General features: G+C 26.0%; 1 protein-coding gene across 1 annotated transcript in view; it reads right to left on the reverse strand.

Annotated features, from left to right (window-relative positions):
- Positions 1-12,799: 12,799 nt before the first annotated feature.
- CRMP (Collapsin Response Mediator Protein) overlaps positions 12,800-16,438 on the reverse strand; it is a 102,954-nt gene continuing 99,315 nt past the window's right edge. The window contains exons 15-16 of the transcript XR_012756043.1: positions 15,775-15,941; positions 12,800-13,391 (exon numbers count right to left, since the gene is read on the reverse strand). The gene's annotated coding sequence lies outside the window, so the exon portion shown is untranslated. The remainder of the gene's footprint in view (positions 13,392-15,774; positions 15,942-16,438) is intronic.

The following is a 16,438-nucleotide window of genomic DNA, read 5'->3' on the forward strand; positions in this document are numbered from 1 at the left end:
AACTAAATAACCATCCTCCATCTGCATTGGACTAAATGTATATGTTATGCTATTATCCTGCACACAAAATATAAATCTAATTAAGTAAAATTATTTTTGACAATTACTCCTCAGAGTATGAAAACTGAAATAAAAAAAATTTTAAATTACTCGTAGACCGATACCCCCCTTCATGTTGTCAAAATCATTTCAATAATTGGCTTCTGTGGAGGTTGTAAGCTTCCACAAAGGATTAAATTTTGGAAAGAAAATAATCATCCTCCACAAAGGACAAAGCGTGTACATTTCTATGCTTTCACTTGCTCTGAAGAGTCTAATTATTTAAATTGTATATTTATATATATACATTTTGTGCTGGAATCCTCCTTCACAAAGGTTATAAGTAGAAAAGCCATCCATCTGCGAATATAAATCTAGTAAAGGAAAATCTTTAATAATTGCTCTCTGCAGAGGACAGAATATATTCTATGTTCATTAACTTCACATATATTGTCAGCAAAACCATGACAATTAGCTTCTACAGAGGTTGCAAGTAAAAACCCATTCTTCCTCTGAGAGATTGTAAATAAAAATTATTTTGTAATTACTTCACAAATTTAAGTTTACATAAAAATAAATTACATCTCTGTGAAGACGTATTGAAATATTTTGAGGGAATAGAATTATTTAAATAATAAGTAAAAATTCCCAGTTATGACAAATCGCAAGAGATTGGTTTGCTTGGTCTCTCCCACCATCACCCCATTCAGTCGCCCTAAAGCATAAGACCAAATGTCTATGCCACAAATGGCTACTGAGCCTCGAAACAGTTTAGCGACCAGTGTCCTAAGTAGCGCCTACAGCTAACCTAAAAGCGTGGTACCACACACCACTCGCTTGCATGTCCCATCGCCCACTTGTCATGTATCACTAAAATGGGTAGCTGCACCCCGTCAACTACTAAAACATATATGACTATGAATAATTAATTTATTTTATCAGACAGCAAATTGCTGCCATACCTAGGCCGCTGAATGCCAGCAAGTAACTGTCCACCATTAAAGCGCTTGGAGCCTTAATCTGGCTGGTAGCCAGTCATATTTCTCAGTTAGCTTCCTACAGCAGCGTGGTAGGAGTCTTTTCCCTTAGGTAAACTACTGAGGTCGGTTGAACAAAGCAACCGCATCAAGGAACTCCCACACGGTCTGACAATGTGGCTCTCACCACTTTGACTCGCCGGTTGTGAGTGGCCAATTTTCCCCTTGACCTCTTAAGTTCCAGAGTAACCTGAGTTCTGGCCCCCTCCAAGAGCTGGGCAATTGAACATCATGTGTTCGTTCGATTGGACTTCCCTGCAGACGCACAGCTGATCAGCTGCCAGGTGGAACCGACACAAGTATTGGTTTAAATTTACATGGTTGGAGAGCACTCAGGCTCCCATTGCCCTTAAAAACGAAGGAGAGGCATACCATCCTGAATAAATCTATACAAGGACCTTCCCTTAATCGTGGTGTGCCATTCTTCCATCGCAAGGCTGTAAAGCCTCCTCCGCAGGCAGGAGATGGGCAACTGTTCAAAATTTAGAACTGGTGCATTGAGATCACTGTGCCGCTCTGGTACAGGCCTGGCTTGAAACCGCATCCCAAATACCTCGGCCTCCCTTACTGCCTCTTCACAATTTCCACATGGCCGACCAAATTTTCACCACTAAATCGATTAGGAAAGTCTTTCCCAATACAGTGGTAGCCTCATAGGAGGTTGTTTTAAAAACACCAGTGCACGCAATTAAGGCTCTGCGCTGGGTACTCCTTAAATTTTAGATACGTGCTCGATTCCTTTCCAACCTATGCGCCCAAATGGACGCTGCTTAAGAGGTCATACTTTTGAAGACACCTCGGTATACCATGTCCAAATGACGTTCTGACAGTCCATAATCTTTTCGAGCAATCCTCCTAAGCTTGTGCATCACAGAGACTGTGTCCGCCGCTACTTGCCTAATGTGGTTGCTAAACAGCAACTTCTCATTAAACAAAACATGTAGGTACTTACGAACTCAACTCGACCGATTGCATAGCCTTTATACTTAATATGGGGTTTACGACTGTATGATAATTTGTCTGCACCCTTGAGAAGCATAAACTTCGTCTTGGGCACAGAAATCCTTAAATTTTGAATGTCCATCCAGCTCTCTGCGGTTGACAGAGCCACTTGCGTTCGGCCTTCTAGCTGTGGTCGTGAATTACCACGTACTAACAGGAGACAGTCATCGGCGAAAGTCTGGGCCATGACCCCTTACGGGAATGTCTGTCCCAAAAATCCATCGAATACCAGGTTCCACAGCAAGGGACCAAGAACGGAGCCCTGTGGGCTTGGCTTCCCTGGTGACGGATTTTTCCACAACTAGGTGCACAGCATCCTTAAACAGAGCTGTACAATCTGACAAGTAGTCATGTACTACGGCCAAAATCGCAAGAGATAATAAAATCACCAATTGTAATATTAATATACTACATAGAAAAGCACGTTCTTACCGGAAACTATCTCTTGCCATTATGGAAGAGGCAGTGGGTAAAAGATTTTATAGAAAGGTTGGTTCAGTACCTTTAATAATTTCTTTAATCTAAACATGAGTTAACTGCATCAGCTTAACTGAACTTGAATAAGCATAAGTATTTTCCAGCAAATAAAAAACATTTCTGATGAGGGGATTGATTGATTATCTACTGACAAATATACTACAGACTACTTACTTATATCCTGCAAATATAGTGATTATGATATAAAAAGTAATTTCTAAGCATTCTTGGCTTTATAAAGACAGTAAGCATCACAAGTATCAGACTAGAGGTGGATTAACTGCAAATAATAGAATGACACATAGTCATAGTAAAATAAAGTACTGTATTACAAAAGTTTTACAAAGATATAACTGCATTTAAAAAACTTAAAAAAAAAATCAAAACAGCATGACAATACTTAATTAATCCTTCCATTTTAATTTATGTTTATAAATGACATTTAGAAATATTACTCTATCCACTGGTTACATTTAACAAGTTCTAAAAAGTGAAAGCACATACAAAAAAAATTAGTACGTATTGATTAGCATCTTATTATTTATGAATCAGTATAGTCTTGAAAAAACCAATTTTTTTTAAGCAAGTTTAAACTAAACTTTTTCTAAAACGTGGATCATGGTAAGACTGTTGTTGAGATGTAAAAATAGTAAACAATTAAAATTTATAAACATGTTTCAACTCAAGATGTCCTACAGTAGTACTAATGCTAGGCGATTGGAATTCATTTGTATTTAAAACAATACATGTTTGAAACAGGTAAAAAAATAACAAAATAGAGATATACTTAAAGGATATTTATTATATGTTAATGTGTAGGTTTGCTCACAGTGAATTCATTAGTGCGATTGAAAAAAATTAAATTATAAATATCAAAGTATTAAAGTATAAATAACAATAATAAACATACATGTAACTGAACATTTTAATACAATTTACAATAAAAAAGCATCATTGTACACCTATAACATAAATCATACTTATAATAATTAAAAATTGACAATTACCGTTGTATGTTAAGAAACACTTTAGGCACTGTTTTATATCAATTAAACAAAAATAATTAGAATTAATTAAAATAGCATTTTAGAAGCAATAACTTACTCAATATTCACGACACTTTATTATACACCAGGTATATATATAAAATTGTAACATCAAGCGACAATCACTAATATATAATTATATTATAAAAATGTATAAATTTGTTAATGCAAGTAACAAATAACTACTAAATATGAAAAAAAATTCTGAACTGCAAATTAACATATTTTTGAATCTAAATAAGGCAACTCAATAAAATCATACACACAAAATATTTTTACATGTAAGTGTATATATAAATATTTTTTAAAAAAAGTTAAATTTCTCATAGTAACAAAGACCCTACTTAATGATTAATAACAGGAGCAAGGGCCAAGTTATCATTTGAAATATTTTTCAACAAATATCTACACCGGAAAGCAACACTAACTTAATATAAATATACATATGCACACACACACACATATATATATATATATTTCGTATTAAAATGTATATGTAAACTCTTCATAGCACACAATATTCCTTGGTATAAAAGTCATAACATCACTTGAAAATTTAAATAATTTTATTAGATATCAATTTACAAAATTAAACAAAAATTGTACAAACATGTTCACAATATTAGAGTATAATAATCTACCATTATATTGTAAAAAATGACTTATTTAATTACGTCTTTTAATATATATATATATATATATATATATATATTGAAATTAAAGAAACAGAACCAAAAGAATTTATTCTGTACAAGAAAAAAAATACTTCAGACTATAGACACATACAATTTTTTTTTTTCACTTAAAATGCTTACTGATAAAATTATAGAATGCTAGTCTAAGAGTTTAGTTTTTTATAAAATTATAAAGCAATTTCATCTCTGAAATTATAAATCTCATTTCTTTATATCTCAGCCCACTATATCAACATAAATAATTAACAATATGATAAAATATATAAGTATAAATAATACTTTTCCTTATAATATAAAACAATAAAATAAATTTTAACAAAATGGTAACAATTACATTTCTTTGGTAATAATTAAAAAATGCATTGTGCAGAAATTTATGACTAAAGACTTTCAATTTTTTTTTTAATAACCTATTCAACACTATTACACAAGCTTTAATATTATTATTTTAATGATGAATGGTGTAATGCAAAGATAATAAACCTACTTGATGACATAAAAGACTAAATTAAGTATACATATCGCATAAAAAAAAACACACACATATATATATATATATAACTAGGTCTTTAGTGAATGTAAAAAAGTAATTTTAAAACTTGCTATGTATGGAGTAATTAACAGCCTACATTTCCTAAAAGAAAACAATATTTAATAGCACCAGTTGCATAAGGTTATATGAAAAATAATGTTGACAAAAATTTGCACTTCATAATACTGTTATATTAAATACAGTCAGCTCTGTAACATTAGCAGACAAACAAGTAATAAATTTACAATACAGACTTGAAATTAGTAGATTACAATGCGAGTCTAGCAGTATACAATACTACTGTATATCAAGAGTGCTTTATTTACATGAATTTCATTTAAGACTGTAGGGTTATAACCAAAATTTGAGTTCTATACTTTTTAATTTAAAAAATTTATTTTATAATTAAAGAAATTAAAACAAAATTTTCAATGGACAATTAAAATCATCAATTACAGGATATAATGAATAAGAATTCTATTATTATATGCATTGCAACATTAACAGATTAAAAAGTAATGTAATAAATTATACAAACTCTACCCAGAATTCAGGAAACTATATCTATTTCACTAATAATAAAATTTCACCACTAATATCTAACAGATAATAGTACTTATTCATTTCTAAACTTTCTATCTTCTCTTATTTGTTTTTCTGTTCTATTAGTGTAAATTTTAATTATCAGTCGTGCAAGAACTGACTGTATATATATTATTTTAGTGAACTAAGTAAAAAATACTTAAATTCAGTACTATAGTACTTTAAATTTTTTTTATCAGAAAAGATGTTAATTTACTTAATTATTTGGCATTTTAGTCATAGCTAGCAAAATGTATTTGTATTTTATTTAAGAGATATGAAAACTAAACTGTATTAAAAACAGTGTTTTTTTTCTAATAGGCCTTCAATGGAAATATTTGATAAAAAATATATTAGGTAATTATCATGGATAAACCCTATAATTAACGAAAAAACTTTTCAGTAAAACTAATTTTATGTTGTTTTCTCCAACTCTCTGATGTAATTTCTACAATATAGTTTAATATCAATGTAAATAAAGATAAAATTATACCAATTAAACATACCATAAACAATCATCAAAGCAATGAAATTACTGAAAATGATATTTGGTTATCTTTTACTAATTTTAATTTTTTGAAACAGTATTTTCAAAAATAACAATAAATACATGTACGCTAGCATAAAATAACTAATACAAACGTTAACTGGAAAGAAATTTATTCTGAAAAAATTATAACTGAAGTATATGAAAGTTGGTAGATGAATGTACACTAAGAAAATGAAAAATGCAATTTTTTTATGCATGAAAAGGCTAAATAAATGTTTTTTTTTTCTTTTCATTAATTAACACTTCCATGTGACTGATCCCTTCTCTGGTTAAATATTGCGAGAAATTTATGCCAGTCAAATCTGTGGAGCACAATCTGGAAAGACAGTATCTCTACCTGTACGTTTATCCATGGATGCCATGTTTCTAATGTTCAAATTGCACTAAAATAGTTAATTAGATGTAGTTAACTGTAAACAGGTAAACTCAAGAATTTTATTTTTAAGTACAAAAGAAAAGTAACTTACATGCAGTATTGATTATTCTTGAACAACAAAACCTTACTATAAAATGAGAATTATAAAATAAATAAAGAGATCAGTTAGGCTTTATTTCACAAGAACCAAAAATCAGTTAGGCTTTACTTTTGAAAGTTCTTGAAAATTGATTTATTTAATCGGATCAAACCACACGATCACTCACAAACTAAAATATCTCATCCATAAAAAAATTAGAATACAATTTGTTTTTTTTACCTGAAATAACCAGTGGAATTGAAATAATTTACATAAGTGTTAACAAACCTCGAACCTTAAGGACTTATTCTCCACATTTTTCTGTATACATAAGGAACCAAAAAATTCTATTTTACATGGGTATCAAAATTCGGTTCAAATCAAGTGAAATTGCTTTTAAAAGCTACATTCCATGAAGTAACAAATTCTAAGTTATCAATTCAGTGTTAAATTATGTGTGTAACTAAAATCAGGTACAACACAGATAGGGTAGCAATTTTAAGAAAGCTGAATAATTTATCATCTAGTACAGATCCCAAAAAAAACTTTTGAAGTAAAAAATTATACACTTTCATTTTTTTAGCGACTAATTTTGTCTCAATGGTACATTAACAGAAAAAATAAAAATATTACACTATGTAAAAATAAATGTATAAATTTATCAACTTGGAAAACAACATTTAAATCCAGTTTTGCGATATCAATATTTGTACTTTGTTGTTGGTCATTACTAATTATTTAATGATAGCCGATACAAATTTAAATTATATTTTCCCTTATATATTCAATAATAATGTTTCTGTACTAATTTTTAGGACTATCATGTAAACACCACATAAATAAATAAATATATATATATCTTTTTTCTTTTTTTGAATGATCAAGGAATCATACAATGGAGATGATAGAACTCCTTTCCATGAATTAAATTTTTTTTACTAATAATAAGACAGATGCAAAAAGAAATGATAAACACTGAAAGAAATACCATAAATAAGAATGCAATCTCCAGATGTGCTTTAGATGTACTGTGCAGAAAATAAATTTTACCTTACATAAGCAGCAATAACAGATTTAGCAAGTTACAAAATAAATATGTACCTTATAAAATAATTATGTTATAATAATCAATAATTTTAAAATTCATGGTATGCAAATTAAATACTGTAAAGTCCTGTTTATTAAAGTTATCTTCAAAGGGCTTCAGATGTTATAAATCTGTTAGATAATTTATATATTAAAAAATAAACATTATTAAAAATCTAATAAATGTAACAAAGGTGAAAAACAATCTCTAGTTACATTTAACAAATAGGCTAGAGTTGTTTTATGTATAGAAAATATTTTTATAATAAAAACAATTTGACTGTCAAAACAAGCTATGTACTTCAAATGTCATAGTTATTTGTAATTTGCACCGACTCTAAGGTCATCATCCAAAATTATGCATCTATTGATACGTTGTTTATTTTCAGCATAAACAGTATCTTTTTACCATATTTAACGTAATTATCTATTGTATAATTACAATAGATAATTATATATTATTTTAAAAGCCCATTTATTTATTACTCATTATCATATAATGACTTCACTTTTCTTTTGTTTTACTCAAATTATTTTAGTAGTTGTTCCTGTATTTTTTAAATGGAGCAATTTTCAGGTAGAAAAAAGTTTATTTAAAAATACTGGGCAGACTGCATGATCAAATTATCACTCTGTAATTACTATAGTTTCTAATAATGAAGATAGAAAATAAACAGATTGTGCTGAGAATCAACTACAAGTTATTTTTATTATTAAATTTCCTTAAATTAACCATGTTCTTCTCACAGCAATAATTATAAAATAAACCTAAAAATATAAGCAAAATGCTTACACTTCTCTCATTAAGATTTGCACAATTTTATTCTGTCATTAAAATGGGATCGATAAAATATGATCTCACGGCTACCACAATAATTAGAAATAATAATTAAAAAAACATAAAATTTAAATAAGTGGGCTCAAATAAATGGGACTTAACTATAATAATATAATTTTACAGTGATTATAACAGTACACTATAAACATTTTATAAAAAGTTCTTTTAATATAATAATAATTATTACTTAAGTATTATCCATCAATGAAAGCTTAACTACAGTTATAATAATAAGCAGACAGACTAGGCGTGAAATATTATAAGAATTTCTGCAGCAGATATAGAAACACTTACAGCAGTTACTTAAAAACTAATACTTTTAATTATTCATGTTAAACAAACAGTAGTGATAATAAATTTACTTGAATTTATTAATCTGAAATTAATAAAATTCTATTTCCCAAAATTTTACATACAAATAACAATATCTGTCACTACAGAATCGTACTATATAATAATAAATATATGCGTATAAAATAATAGTGAAAAATTACTGTTTAATGTTATTTATGATTGTGATAATAACAATTATGATTTATATTAATGGTTACATTAATGACTAGAATGCCACTAGATATCAAATGTGATGTTAAATGTGTTTTATTCAGTAGTAGGCAGTGGTGTTGAGCAGTGTTTTTTATTCATCTACATATAATAACACTTTCATTATTGTACAGACCGCTTTTAAAATATCAAATCCCATAATTGTTTTTAATATGTTGTAACTAAAGAAGTACGGCAGTAATCTTCAACATATGCTTAATTTTAATAGATATAACATTAATTCTTATATTTACTTTCAATTATTAAATGGTTTAATGGAAATTTCTTGTTTTAAAAAAATTAAATATGTAAATCCCAAGTTACTTTATGACTATGAATAAAACGAACGCCATAATAAATCACTAAATAAAGTAAAGGCTGTCAATCAAAGTAAAGAATATAAAAAATTGAACGTAAGCAAATGCGATCACTCGTAACTCTGTCAAGTCTATTCATACTGCTTCCATGCAGTTACATTTATTACACTTAATGGTATAAGAAAAATATATGAAACATAAACTAATGTGTATGTATTTAAGGCCACAAAATATAGCTGACTGGATTTCTTGAGTTAATGAAAATTGAACTTTTGTATTATAAAAAAGCATAAATAATATAGATGACAACAGGAACATTTTTTTGGTTAATAAAACCAGTTAATTAATCGAGTAATAAATGTAATTAACTAATCAACAGAATACAAATGTTACAAAGATTATAAAACTATAATTATTCATCTATAATGTGGCTGATGAAATAAGAAACATTTCTAACACTGTGCCAAGTATCAAAGCAATTATAACATGATGTTATGACAGGAAAACTAGTCTTCTAGGCTAGGCATAATTTATTTAATCAAATAGTAAATGTTAGTTAGAAACTTACATTAATCGGTAATATATCAAATAAAGCTGTTGTAATTTGATAAGCTTTCAGATTATATTTAAGGTAAATACACACAACTTAGTGTTTTGTAATAGTTATACTCTACTATTTAGGTTAACACAAAGTTTTATCTTTTTTTACTTTTTTATAATTACCGTGACTTAATATAATTGCATGGTATTTCAGATTAATCAGAATTTTATGTAAACAATCTCACAAAAACAGCATTCTATTACTACCTTAATTAACAGAAGGATTTCAACATCTATTTATGAATTTGGAAATATATTATTTAATAAATTAGATCTCGCTATTAAATAGTCGCTTAATATCAGTATAAAACTTGAAAAAAATCATTAAAAACATTTTTCCATAAATTTAAAAGCTTTTTTACTGCCAGTTAATCAGTGATAATTACTTAAGTTGATTGGAAAAGGGGCATTACTCTCACCCAGACCTATAATGAATGACTTTTAAATATGTATAAAAAATTTAATTCTGAAAAATAAAAAGCTAGAATTTTCTGGAAATTTAATTTGGAATATTAACATTATCAGAAAACAAAACTTTTGAAATGCTTTTTAAGAAAACATAATGAAATTGATGAATCTATGACTTATTAAGTATTTAACAAAAATGCAAGTTTTTATGCTGTGTAACATTATTAATATATACAAACATTGCCAGTAATTTTTCTTTAAATAAATAAGTTTATTCCTTAAAACGTTATGAGAAACAGTAAAAATAATAATAAATTATAAAATTAGCATAATTCATAAAAAAGATCAATTTAAATAAAAATGTTTTTAACATTCAGCTAGAGGTTTTATTTTTGTTACAAGTTATATGAACGGGAGGGTGCATTTTTAGTAAATTTTGTCAAGTTAAAGTGTGACAGATTGAGTTAACTTACCAACAAAAATAAAAAAATTACAAAACAGAAGAAAAGATCCCTATTCCTAAATAAGTCACTACAAACTTTATAATTAATTTTTCTTTATATTTATTGAAAATTAAACAGTGATTAGTTCTATATATGCAGAATGGACATGAGGTTTCCTTAAACAAACATCTTTTTGTTTTAAATAACTTTTTTTTCATCTGAGAATTTAATGTGTGAAGATAATGTACCATTCTGACAGACTTATAATTAATTAGATTTGTATTTTTTCAAGATCAGTTGAAGTTATGCAAATTAAACAAAAAAAAACTACACGATTAACAGGCTCCAATGACTATAAAAAGAATTAATTACAAAAATACCTTTTATTAAATTAATAATCGATTTAACACAAAGAATCAATACAAAGCAATTTTAATTGTAATGTTTTGCAAAAATATTACTTAACTATTCACAAATATTACTACAGCCACATTACATTTCATAATTTATGATTTGCATGAAAACTACTACTGATCTTTAGTCACAATAAAATTAATTTTAGTACAACTACGAAATTGAATCATCAACCATATTGTCAGCAGTTTAATTTATAATTTCAAAACAAGATATAAAAGTTATCTAAAAAAAACAAACAAAAATCAAACTAAAAATAAATCTTATAACACGAAGAAATCCACTAAAGAAAAAATACAGCAGCCTTGCATTAAAAATAATACTACTAATACTAACTCATTCATTGATAAGTGTACTGTTTAATGTTAAAATTTCTTCATAAAAATTACAGTAGCACAATCTACAACTAAATAATTATATTCTATTAAATTATTAATAGTTATAGTTTTCATTTTAGATTTTAATTTAATTATTATTCTTTTAAATCTATATAAAATAACTAACATTAAGTATACAATAAATAATAAAAGAAACAACATTAATAAGTAACACAAATATTTATACAAAATTTGAAAAGAAAAACCAATAAATAATGTATGAAATACATAAATTTATAATGTCACTTTGCTATTTAAAAGGAAGCTCAATGTTTGTTTTTTTTGTTTAATTATAGAGAGCTAGTGATTATATTATATTAGTGCAATTAAACATGAATTAGAACCACAGAAATATTAATTCTGTGCTTTCATAATAGTAAATAATTGCATAAAAATAAATAGTAACAATAAGGATGTAATAATATTACTTAGGTAAATAACTACTAAAATTTAAATATACTAAAAATGACTTTACCCAAATGACTTTTAAAAATGCATAATACATATAGTACAGAATAAAATTAAATTAAGTAGGATGACACTTACCTTACACATTATTATATATACACGAGAGTACTTTCACAATTTTCTCGCATCTTCAGTTGATCCAATCTTTTAATTGTTCACGTAAAATTGCATATTATAAATACACAACATTAACAAAATTTATTAAAACTTGAAAATCAATTCAAATCAAAATGGAATTAAAATTTAAAAAAAACTTTTCCTAATATTTTTATTATTTGACGACATATTTTTATATATGAAATTTTTAACTTGAACTTTTAATTTTGATTTTAAATCTTAAATTTTAAATTTAAAAGGAAAAGATTTTTTAATTTTAATTCCATTTTGATTTTCAAGTTTATAGCCAAAGTTTTAATAAATTTTGTTTCGTTATATTTTGTTAATGTTGTGTATTTATAATATGTAATTTTATGTGAGCAATTAAAAGACTGGATCAACTAAAGATGCGAGAAAATTGTGAAAGTACTCTCGTGTATATATAATAATGTGTAAGGTAATTTAATTTAATTCTTTACCTAATTTAATTTTATTCTGTACTTGGTGGATCAAGTTATTTACTTATATTTTTATAATAGTAAAGAGGAATATGAGTCTTAAAATTGACTTAAAAAATATATATATAAATATACAAACTTACTGCTATTATGTTCTTTTTTAATCAACAGATAAATATTCCAACTCCAAACTTATTTATTTTATCCTGTATAACAAAAGGAAAATACTGTCATAACAATAAAATATAAATATAACTGATCACAGTAAAGTACAAGGATAAATTACGATAATATAAATCAAAGTCTATTTGTTCATTTATAAAATATAATAGCAAGGCTGTGCTTTCAATTTATCAAATACACTTCCGATTAATTAAATAAAATTATCAAATACATTATTTAGATATAAAAATAATGAATACTTATTTCTTAGTAAATAAACTATAAGAAACCTTTTATTACAAATGACATGGTACAATATTCTTTTTATTATGCTAATAATTAGAAAGGTAAATGTTTTTTGTCAGCAGATGCTATCTGGTGTCATATAATAGTGTTAACAGTCTTTAATCAGAAGCTTATATTCTATACAGCATGAATAATTTTTTTATAGCATTGGTGGATCAAGTTATTGATCATTATTAATAACAGAACATTATTTAAAGAACCAAAATGTGGCTGAACTTTTTTTGAAAAAATAACTATTTTTAAATATATAATTCTGTTAAATGATGTAGGTAAGTTTCATTATGTATACATGCATTAGAACAAGTAAAAATTACTAAACAATTAAAACAAGAAGAATTATTGGAATACAGGTCAATCTTGACTCCTATGCAATCCACATATTGACACTTATTCCTTAAGCTTATTTCATACTCACAGACTCAGACTTTAAACACTCCCTGGCATCCTTGTCTAATGCAACCTGTAAACAATCTCTTTTAAGGAAAAATATAAAACCAAAAGAATAAGACAGCAGGCTATATCACTAACTACGAGTAAAATTTTTCAATTACTCAATTATTTAAGATAGAAAAAATGTATAAACTCTTTCTTACATTAAATAATCGTATTAAATTTTTTTATAAAGTTAATTTTTACTTTCCAAGACATATTAATAGATTTAATCTTATTTAGATAAAATATATCTTATTTTAATACATTTTGCACCTTTCCTACACACTCCTAATATATGCATGAGGCTTGGCTGATAAATTTTGCAAACTAGCATGCTACACAGAGACAAAAGGTACTACCGAGTTGGGCACGGCATCACACGATAACTAAAATTTCCCTCTACAAACCTGCGATAATGCGTTGAAATCCGTTTACCGGTTTGTTTTCAGTAGCAGTTAAAAATGGACTAGAGTAAGGTCAATATGTTGAGCCTCGTAATTGAAAAAAAAGCACAGCTGTTTGAGAGATTTGGAATGCATATACATAATTCTTAAATTCTATTATCTTTCTTCATAACAAAAAGGTTTTTTGTCTCTGAAATAAATAGAGAATCAATAAGGTAAATATTTTTAATATTGCGCTTCAAAGATTTATTTGTAAAATATTCACTACATTAATTTATTACAAACATTTTGCTTCTTAATGAAGGATAATCTAAAGGGATTACTGAATTATTTTCTGAAATATATTTTAAAAAACCGTTATTTCATTTTGTACAAAGAGATAAGATATTTAAATAACAATGTTTTGCCTTGTATAAGATGCTTAGATTTATTCTATTATTTAGTTTTACTCAGTTTAATATTTGTTGTGGATTCACCTTAATCAGAACTAAAGAGATAATGGCAAATCCATTTAGAAAATAAAATATAATAAATTAATAAAATTAGAAGATTTTGCAATAAAAGTATAAAAAAACATGCAAAACATAATACACATTCATTTTTTTCCGTCTATTAACAAAGAGAGGAAAAAATATCCTTTCATTCAAGCAAAAGGCCCACGTATGCAAGTAATCTACTGAACATGTTGGAGATCCATGATAAATGACAAAATACATAACAGTAATATCTGAATTATTTAAATACTCTGTTAATGTAATAAGTATAATAATCATATATAAAAAAAAAAAGATTCAGACTAAAAAAAAATCCTTAGGATGACTAACAGAACTATATGATTAGTATAATTGTTGGCAACAAAAAACCTAAGTGAAAAATAAACATCACAGTATTATTAATTTATCTCCTACAACGGCATATGTTGCCAATGTGATATATTATCAAAAAACATTTCAATTGGTATTCCAATAAGTTCTGATGGAATCTACAATGTATGATCATATTTTTTTTATGTAAAGCTTTAAGTAATCAATAAAAAACAAGAATATATAAAATCAGCAAATGGTTACAAATAACAAATTTACATAATAAAAAAAGGAGCAAAACAAAATTATCAAACATAATTCAATATAAAAAAAATCAATAATGGTTATTTTTTAAAATTTATAAATAAGTATTTTATAAGAATTTTAACCACTTAACATACAATCAATCAAAAACTGAACAATTTTTATATGATTAATAAACTACATAATTAATTAATATTCAACACTTAAATTAAAATACAAATCATATTATTAATAAGAGTATATCAACAGCAAATACAAACTATATAAACATTCTTAATAAGTAAAAGAATTACATAACAAATACCTAACCCTTTGGAAAAAAGTTTATACATAAATAAATAAATATATATAAATTATATATGTATATTATTTATATATATTAGTAAACAAATTACAACCACAATTTCAAATAATATAGTTAAAAAAACTAATTCAACTCAAAATATAAATTATATAATGAATTTTAAAGTTTTTTGATGAAAGTGTACATAACATTTCATTAAAAAAATTCACATCTTACAGATGGAATCATAAATAATACTTGTTCAATACTAGATTATAATTATATATTTTGATTAAAAAAACATAACACAAAGAAGAAAAAACAAAAATAAATTTAAAAAAATTAAATAATATTAATACTACAAACTAAAATGATTTATATAAAATTAAAATTAGTAAATTTTGTAGTTTCAATACTCTGACTTAAAACAAATCTCTTACTGATTTTTTTTTTAAATCAGATCTAATGGAATATGAGAACCAAAGATTTAAGCTATCAAATTATCACTTTTTGAAATATTAACAAGCAAAAATCATGTCAGAATTAGAAATTACAGTATGATTATAAATAATAAACAATTTTAATTTAAAAAAAATATATATATATACACACACATAATATTGTTAACGGAATACATTTATTTTCTAGTAAACTTACTTGGTTTAAACATATCTGAAGACAACTAGATTCATAAACAGCAATAGAAAAAAATATACATAAATATGATAGAATTCCATGTAAAAATTAAAAATGATTTATCATGAAGAAACAATTCTTGAAGGATATAATAAATCTGCTGATATCATCTTATGCTTCATAATTCTCTATAAAATCAGACATAAATGTTCAGTAATTAACTCATCATATAATTCTACCATAACAACTGTACTTATTATTACAGTAATATAAAATTCAAACTGAGAAAATAAACAACATTACATTATCAATAAATATTATCAGAATATATTTCTAATTTAGATGTTCTTTCTGCTTTTAATTAAACAAAACAATGTTATTAATTCCATACATAACCGGTTTATTGATGAAAAAGGTATAACATACATGTTGATGCTCAATATACATAATAGTACCCAATTGTCAAATAATAAAAATGAAGATAAAATAAACCAGGCAAAGACCTTCTACACATCACAGAAACCATCCTCGTGTACTTAAAAATTACACTTTGTCTGTTCACTTTCTGTTATAACAACTTAAATTACAATAAATAAATAATATTAAAATGTATAACCTGAAGATATACAACTTTTATAACTACGACTACCACAGTTGCACAGTGTTATAAAATAACAAAAATTTA

Source organism: Lycorma delicatula, chromosome 4 (genome assembly GCF_047948215.1).
Source record: "Lycorma delicatula isolate Av1 chromosome 4, ASM4794821v1, whole genome shotgun sequence".
Classification (NCBI taxonomy): Eukaryota; Metazoa; Arthropoda; class Insecta; order Hemiptera; family Fulgoridae; genus Lycorma; species Lycorma delicatula.